Raw genomic sequence first — 8,378 nt, forward strand, 5'->3', positions numbered from 1 at the left:
CCACGGCACTCTAGCCAGGGCAAGACAGTGAGACTCTGTCTCAAAAAAAAAAAAAAGCATCCTGATAAACTGTAAGCTCTGCAAAGGCAGCAATATATATATATATATTAATACCAGTAGACTTGAGGTTTATACACTTCACTACACATAAATTGTATCTCAATTTTTTTAAAGTTTTAAAAAATATTAACACTGGTGGTGTGTGGGTAAGGTGAAATTAGGGGTGATATTATTTTTCATTGTGTTTTTCTGTTTTTCAACTTTCCTGTAGTAAGTATGTGTTAACTTTCGTAGACAGGTAACAAAGTAACCACTTTTCTTCTTTTTCTGGAGGAGCCTGGCAGCTCTGCCTAGAGAGGCCGCGGAGGGACAGTGTGCACCCAGGCCTGGCCAGCCCCGGGAAGAGGCAGCCCCTTGACCAGCCAACTCCAGCCAGCTCAGCAGCTTACAGGCCCAGAACTGGTTGAATCAGGAACCGCCCTGAAAGCTGCTGTTGCGCTCCTGGAAGATAGGAGAACCAGGACGCTAGGGCTGGAGAGAAACGGGCCAAGGTCACTTGATAAGTGCAAGATATTTATAACCATATCTTTCACCCCTCCTGCACAGCTCTTCGTTTCCTTTACTCATTCGGCGCGCCTGCCCATTGCAGGTTAAGGGACAGGGTGGAGACGTGGGCGGTTTCATGGACAGTGGCTCTACCCTCCTTTCCCTTGCCTCCTCCTGTCAACAATACTACCATTATTGAGAGCTGACCATATGCCAGACCTATGCCTCCACCATTGCATCTCTCGCAACCCTGTGAGGTCTGCAGGTGAAGAACTCTAGGCTCAGAGAGGTTAAGGAACTCATCCTAGGAAACACAGCCAGTTATGTGATAGTGGATCTAGGATTCCAACCCAAGCCAGCCCAGACTGCAGCTAGGGAGACAGGCCCTAGGGCCCAGGCATGGCGAGGCCGAGTCCTACAAGGTGGGAGGGGGCGGGGGGGCGGACAGCCCCGTAGGCTCCATCGCCTGCTTGGGCCTAAGAGCCGTTGTGGGTAGCAGCCCCGACGGGGCTGGGGTAGCGTCGAGCTCAGAGTTGCTGTAAATGCCCGGGGGCGATGGGGGGACGGCCAGGCCGGGGGCGAGCCCCGCAGGCGCCCGCCGGACAATTCCCGTAAACACGGGAGGGGCTGGGCGGGGCTTGGCCGCGGCCCAGCATTTCCGGGGACGCAGCGCCGGACAGAGGGTGTTCGCCGGAGGCTCCGGGTCCCCAGGGACGGTGTCGGGCCGGCCTGGCAGCGGCGACTAGCTCGTGGACACGCTGGGAAGAGGGGCCGCGCCGCGGACGGTGGGCGAGCGCGAGCCCTGACTCCCTCCAGGTAGGGGTGGGGTAGGAGCTGCGCCCCGGGAGGGGCGGCCGAGGTCTAGGCCGCCGAGCAGCCGCCGAGCAGCCGCCGCCCCCTTCCCCCACCTGCGCCCGCACCTCCCGCTCGGCCCCTCTCCCGAGGGGGCGCCACCTGCACGCTCTGATGGGCACCGGCGCCCGCCACTGGGGAGCCTGTTGCCATAGCAGCGCGGGAGGCTGGGCCCACGTTCCCATGGCCACTAGGGGCCTTTTAGCAGAGTCTTACCACGCCGCCATGCACCGCCCCCGACTCCCCAACCAGGAATCCTGGCCCGGGAGGGAAGTCCTTCGGAATTCGCAAAAGGCCTGGGCGCCTTCTCAGGAGGGTGGTGGGTGTGACCCCTGAGTTAGGCCCTTTGTCGTGGCTTCCTTCTCTGCGCTGGGCAACTACAAGGTGCACATAGGGGATGGGAAGGGGAGGAAGGTGGGGTTCCGGGAATGGGGCTGCTGAGGTGGCTTCTCCGGAGCCATTCTGGTCTAGCAAAAGGCTCGGAGCCCTGGGTCATCTCGGGAAGGTCATCAAACCTCTGCTCACATTTCCTCACCTGTAATGTGAGTATGCTACTTGAGTAAGAATCGCAGGATTTTTCTAAGGATCGAATGCCATGAGCACCGGGAAATGTACAGTTAAAAAAAAATTTTTCCCCCGCAGATGCTTTAGAACTGGAAGAGATTTAGAAATCACCTTGTCCCTTCCCCTCTCATTTTCACAGGGAAAACTGGACCCAGAGAGATTAAATTACTTCCCAAGATGAAATAGTGAGTTGGTGGGAAGGTCAGGATTTGGACTTGGTCTCCTGACTCCTAGGGCGTGGCTGTTTCCTTTGGTGATTATTCTTTCCGAAGCTCAGGGAAATCTGGGATATGTCTCCTTGCACCTGGGGCTCAAGCTTTTGGTGCCATGTGATCTAAAGATGCGGACATTGACAACAGGTGAACTAAACATTGGACATGGAGGCTGTTTCCTTGGGGAGAACTGAAAAAGGCTCTCTCCCTGGTGCGTAAGTCTTGTGCCTTGGGGCTCTTGCTTTAATGTAGTATCTGACAGGATTGCCCAAAATAAATCCCCAGGAGCCAAGTGTTCAGTGGCTTTCCAAAATGCCACCTCTTCTGAAGCCAACAAAGCCACCAGCGTGGAGCTGTGTGAGCAGTAAAACCCTTTGGCTGCCCTACAGCAGGCAAGTGGGGCTCTGTCCTCCCCCACCACTGTGGTGCCTTTTCCTTTGGAAAGGGTAACAGGAATGTGGGAAAAAAAGATCCAGGAAGGAAAACTTGAATGAATCCTTTGGAAATGATTTGTTTGAGACAATCACCTGGAGCAGAAAACTCACTTATTCATTCAGTAAACATTTACTGGGTAACTGCTATTTCCAAGCCCTGCCCTGGGGCTGGAGTTTGAAAACCTGAGTTAGCCTGGCCTGACCCCTGCACTCAAGGAGTTTGTGGTAGAGACGGGAAAGGGGATGTGTTGTGTGAATGAGTACTTCATTTCACTACAGCAGAATGACGGCCTTAATGGGAATCTGAGCCCAGTGCCAATGCCAAGGGACCCAGAGGAGCAGCCCAGGAAATCAGCTGAAAACAGCAGGATTCTATCCTACGCAACCTGGGAGCACTGCTGGAGCTCTGCCACGTTGGCCCTGGGCTACTACCTTTGCTGGAGACAAAGGAATGAGTGAAAGTATCTACAAAACTGTGGATGAGGATGGGTATTCTTTGGAAAGAAGAGTTTAAAGCATCCTGATAGGCCGGGCCCGCAGTGGCTCACGCCTGTAATCCTAGCACTCTGGGAGGCCGAGGCGGGCGGATCGCTCAAGGTCAGGAGTTCGCCTGAGCAAGAGTGAGACCCCCGTCTCTACTAAAAATAGAAAGAAATTATCTGGACAACTAAAAAAATATATATAGAAAAAATTAGCCGGGCATGGTGGCGCATGCCTGTAGTCCCAGCTACTCGGGAGGCTGAGGCAGGAGGATCGCTTGAGCCCAGGAGTTTGAGGTTGCTGTGAGCTAGGCTGACGCCACGGCACTCTAGCCAGGGCAACAGAGCCAGACTCTGTCTCAAAAAAAAAAAAACATCCTGATAAACTGTAAGCTCTGCAAAGGCAGCAACCTTCAAATTTACTTTCCTTCAACTTAAGCACTGCTTAGAAGGCAGCAAGTACACAAGAAACATTTGTTGAAGGAATGAAAGAAGGAGGATGGCTGGGTGCAATGGCTCACACCCGTTATCCTAGCACTTTGGGAGGCCTTGGCAGGAGGATCACTTGAGCCCAGGAATTTGAGGGCACAGTGAACTAGGATCCCCACCACTGCTCTCCAAAAGAAAGAAAGAAGGGAGGGAGGGAAGAGAAAAAGAAAGGAACATGGAGGGAGTGAAGAAAGGAAAGGAGGAAAGATGGAAGGATGGACAGCAGCTTTTATCATCAGAAGAGTAGGAAGGTTATAACTTGAGACAAAACCTGGCTGAAATTCTGACTATGGGTAGAGTCTCCGTGTGGGTTCTGGTCCTTGTCCTGACTTAGCACTTGTGTGACCTTAGTAAGTCCCTGAACCTGTCCTTGCCCCAGTTTTTCACCTATGCAGTAGGACTATAACAACCCCTGTTGTGAGAATGACATGATCAGCTCAGCACAGTGCCTTGCTTATAGTGAAAGCTCAATGAATTCTAGCCATGTAAAAATGTCAGCTTCGATATAGGTGCAAAGAGTTTGCCAAATAGTTCATGTCAAGGTTATATAACTATTCCAAACAGAGGTATCATTTCTTCTTAACTGATACAGGCTGATTGGGAGTGCCCTGTGTCTGCAGACTAACACACCCTACCTAAAGAGATGCTTCTTCACCTTTTCGATAGGAGAGGGCTGGTGGCAAGGAGCTTTGTGAAATTAAATCAGAGTTCTGATTGCCTCTCTCCAGAAGTAGCATATCATTCTTGGGGTTCATAGCTCCCTGAAGCCCACCTTGGGGTTGGGGGTTCCCTGCTGTGCCCCACCGCCCACAGGCTGTAGTGAAAGAATGCAGGCAGCATTCGCAGAGGTGGCTGGGAGGAGCTAGCTGGGTCTCTCTTTCAGGGGGTTTGCAGAAACCATAGGTGAGAGAACTGGAGAAAAGCCCATGGGGCTGGGTGGGCCGAGCCCCTTAGAGCACCCTCCCCTGCTAGGGCCAAGCTGGACCCACTCAGAACCCCCGTGCTGGCTCACAGTGGGTAAACGTGCTCCTGGGGAGTCACAGGCGGCTGGCGTGAGATCCCTGTCCAGCCAGGCATCTTTGGTGCTGCCCTCACACCAGCTTTCTTGAGTGTTGCCTCCTGATGCCATTGCTTTAGGGTGGCAAGTGGGCACACCACCACGCGTGGTACATTCCTCGGAATCCCCACCCTGGCAAAGCAGGGTGAGAGTGCAGGCTTCGGAGCCACAGGAAAGCAAGGCAACCCGCCTTCCATCCCCATCAGCCTCCCGGGCATACCTGTTCCCACCCACTCTCGGGGCTCAGCGTCAGCACCAAGAGCGAGGCTCTGTCTGGGAGCAAGAGTGGCAGCCCCCAGATGACCTGGGGTGACTGGGAAATGCCAGGGGCAGAGAGCCCTTCCTCCGTGGGAAGGACGAGGCCCAGGGGAGAGCCTTGGGCCTCGGGGAAGGAAGGTTGGTTTCCTACGGTAGAGGGAAAGCCCTGGCCTGGGTCTTCTTTCCCATCGTAAGGCAATGGCCAGAGGTCTGGGCCTCAGAGTGGGATTTCAGGGCTAAGAACTCAGTGGCAAATCAGGCAGATAGATTCCTGACTTCTTGGGATCTTTGGAACTGGGTCTGACAAGCCGAACTGGAAGGTGAGACTGTCGCTCTTAGACCCTTACCCTGCTAGCTCCCATCTTCACGTGGCCTGGCACACCTGCCTCCCACCTGCGAGTGGCTGCGATGGTTTGAAAGCAGAAAAGAGAGTCCCTGAGCAGTCACCGTGCCCCTTTGAGGTGATGGGTGCCAAGCCTCAGCCAGGCCAGGTTCCCAGACAGGAGAGCAGGCTGGAAGGCATAGGCAGACAGGGCCTCCTGAAGGTGTGTTAGGGGGGCAGGGGAGTGACAGTGGCAACTTCATGTTCTACCCTGTCTGTTGGGGCAGGGACAGGTTGAGCCCTGCTGGTTGCACCACAGCCCTGTGGGGTGGGGGATCCCCTCCCAGGGAGTGGCCAGTTCAGGCCCCAACAGGCCCAGTGGGGGCGGTGCTGGGTGGCAGTCTCCTCGCCACAGCGGGCGCACCCAGGCTTGGGCTGGGCAGGCCGGTTCCTTCTCCCCGTGAGAGTTGCAGCCTCAGCAGCAGGTTAGCAGGAGGCCGCTGAACCTGAGGGAAGAGCCCAGAAGGGGTCCTCAGGGACGGGCATCTAAGACAGTTCAATTGTCAAGTGGACGTGGTGCCGTGCACCTGTCGTCCCAGCTACTCAGGAGGCTGAGCTGAGATGATCGCTCGAGGCCGGTTCAGGCCTGGCCTGGGCAACATCGCGACAGACCCCGTCTCTAAAAAAAAAAAAATTAAGTAAAGAAGTTGTTGAGGCCATGGGACAACTTTTCAGATCGGGGAGGTGAACCAATTACATAACAAGCATGGCCTTGTTCACTGAGCATTCGCTCCCTGCTGGCACTGCCAGTCACTTTGCGTGTCCTGTCTCGTCAATTCTCCTCACCACCCATGAGGCACTGCTGGTGGGCTCATCTCAGACGAGGAAGCTGAGGTTCAGAGAGAGTCAGTGGCTCGCCAGAGGTCCACAAAATAACGGAAGGTGCTGCATTCTTCTGACAGAAGAAGCTGTTGCCCAAGCATTGGATTCTACCGCTTCCTGGAGTGAGAAAGACCAGGGGCCAGTGGAGGGGAATATGGTTCAGGGAACAGAGATGAGGCCATTTATTTACGTTTGTTGCCAGACCTTGGTTAAAAGCTGCCTGTGAAATTTGCAGGCAGTGTTGGTGCTGACCCTGGCTGCATGCCCTCTGCTGCAGAGGGCAGGGCACTGCCCCAAGGAAGCTCCCAGCCCCCAGGACCTGGCAGCCATTGGTTGATTTAAAAGTACACACAGGGTATGCCAGCTGGTGTCGCTTCCTCATCAAAATGTATTGATGCTGCAGCTGAGCTGCTGCCAGCCCCTGGGGAGAAGACACCAGCAGCGTGCCTAGCCAGGGCAGGGTGGGGAGCCGCAGCTGCAGGATGGCATAAGAGGAGGGCTCGGGGCTACGAGGGGTGGTGGTGGTGGGGGCACGGCCTGGGGAGCTGGACTGCAGCCAGTGCATGTGCACGTCTGTGAGGCCTCGATGGGCAGCCTGCCAGTCAGCACCCCGGGGGACGGGGAGGAGCTTGACTGCTACCCCAGGAGGGGATGGGCAGGACCTTTGGGTTCAAGCTCCACTGGGCTCAGCAGGAGGCCCCTCCCCCACAGCCAGCAAACAAAGCAGCTACTCCCAGAGTAGAATTGTGGAAGCTGGAAAGCCGGGTTCCCCTGGGTGGGAATTAGGACAGGCAGGCCTGGCTTGGGGCCGCCTGGCAGGGGCCATCCGTGCCCAAGGACGTGGCCTGCCTGTACCGGGGCAGAGGCTGTATCTATGGATGATTAATGAGTATTGATGGCTTGAGAGGTTGAATATGGCCTGGATAGACGGTTCTGCTGTGAGCACCTGCCCTGTGCCTATGCCCTGCCGTCCCCTTTGTGCTGAGCAGGGCAGAAGGCAGCAGGCGTATGTGTGCATTTGCGTCATGTTCCCCGCCGTGCTTCCTTTTATTCCCTCTTTCTCTTATAGCCTTACTTCTTTCTCTCCATGCTCTCTCCCTCTATAGTCCCTCTCATTTCTTTTTATTCTTCTACCCGATCCTACAGGTGTGGTTTTTTTTCCCCTTTTTGGCCCCTTTTCCTCCTCACGATGACAGGTATAAGGTATAAATTTACATACAATAAAATGCACAGATCTTAAGTGTGCAGCTTGATGCATTTTAACATTTGTGTACACCTGGCAAACCAATACCCAGATCAAGACGTGGAATATTCCCATCATTCCTGAAGTTCCCTTGTCTGCCTATGGGGCATGTGCCCACTAGTCTGACATCCCTCACCATAGAGGAGTTTCGTTTGGGCTTCTTTATAATGGATTCCTATGCAGGTTTTACCTTAATTCCTGTGCTTTTGTTCTTATGTGTATATGGTTGTGTGCACAAGAGAGTGTGTGTGAGAACTTAAGAGAGAGAAGGGAGGAGGGTCAAGGTGCGAGGAAGAGCAAGGGTGTGTGAGTGTGGATGGAGGAAGGGCCAGACTTGACAATGACTTCATCTTGCTGGCTAGGGGCACAGACGAAGCGTGCTTTTCTCTTTTTTCTCTTTTTTCTTTTACTCCCTTTCCAAGCTGCTCCCTGAGCTCTTTATAAACGCTGACATTCTGGCCACCAAGAAAGACCTGCGTACATCCAAGAGTGGCAAAGGGGAACAGGAGACACATCGTTGGCTTGGGAACCACTCTCGAGCCCACAGGAAGTCAGCTCACATGAGGTTTTTCTCTGCCAGTCAGCCTCCTGTGTTTTCTAGTCTGGGGAGAACGCATTAGCACGTTAATGGAAGACAGTGGGCCCGCGAAGACTGGCCTACCATGCTGGGGTGTGGATTGGAGGGCGCTTCTCCAGGCCAATACTTGGTACCCTCATTGTGTCAGCACTACGGAGTGCCCACTGGAGTGCCATGCTAGGCAGTGGGGGTTTGGAAGATGGAAGATGTGTCACTGGCCACAAGAAGCTTGCTGTCCAGATGGCATACGGCGTACTGGAAGCATTTGAGCAGCCATGAGCAGGATATAATTATCCACCAAGTGTGGCTGTGTCAGCCCCTGTCTCCTCTCCCCTGGGATGAGCACAGCAGTCAGACAACTCATGTGTTGCCAAGATACTAGGACAAAGCAGCCTCTCTGCTGTGTTAGAAGCTACCTGATGCAGAGACTCAGGCACTCAACAAATACCTACTTGAGCATGTG

General features: G+C 54.3%; 1 protein-coding gene across 1 annotated transcript in view; it reads left to right on the forward strand.

Annotated features, from left to right (window-relative positions):
• Positions 1 to 1,206: 1,206 nt before the first annotated feature.
• Positions 1,207 to 8,378, forward strand: part of SEMA4B (sema domain, immunoglobulin domain (Ig), transmembrane domain (TM) and short cytoplasmic domain, (semaphorin) 4B) — a 36,500-nt gene continuing 29,328 nt past the window's right edge. Inside the window, exon 1 of the mRNA XM_012643722.1 lies at positions 1,207 to 1,362. The gene's annotated coding sequence lies outside the window, so the exon portion shown is untranslated. The remainder of the gene's footprint in view (positions 1,363 to 8,378) is intronic.

The sequence above is a fragment of the Propithecus coquereli genome, unplaced genomic scaffold, assembly GCF_000956105.1.
Source record: "Propithecus coquereli isolate 6110/MARCELLA unplaced genomic scaffold, Pcoq_1.0 Scaffold20, whole genome shotgun sequence".
Lineage (NCBI taxonomy): Eukaryota > Metazoa > Chordata > Mammalia > Primates > Indriidae > Propithecus > Propithecus coquereli.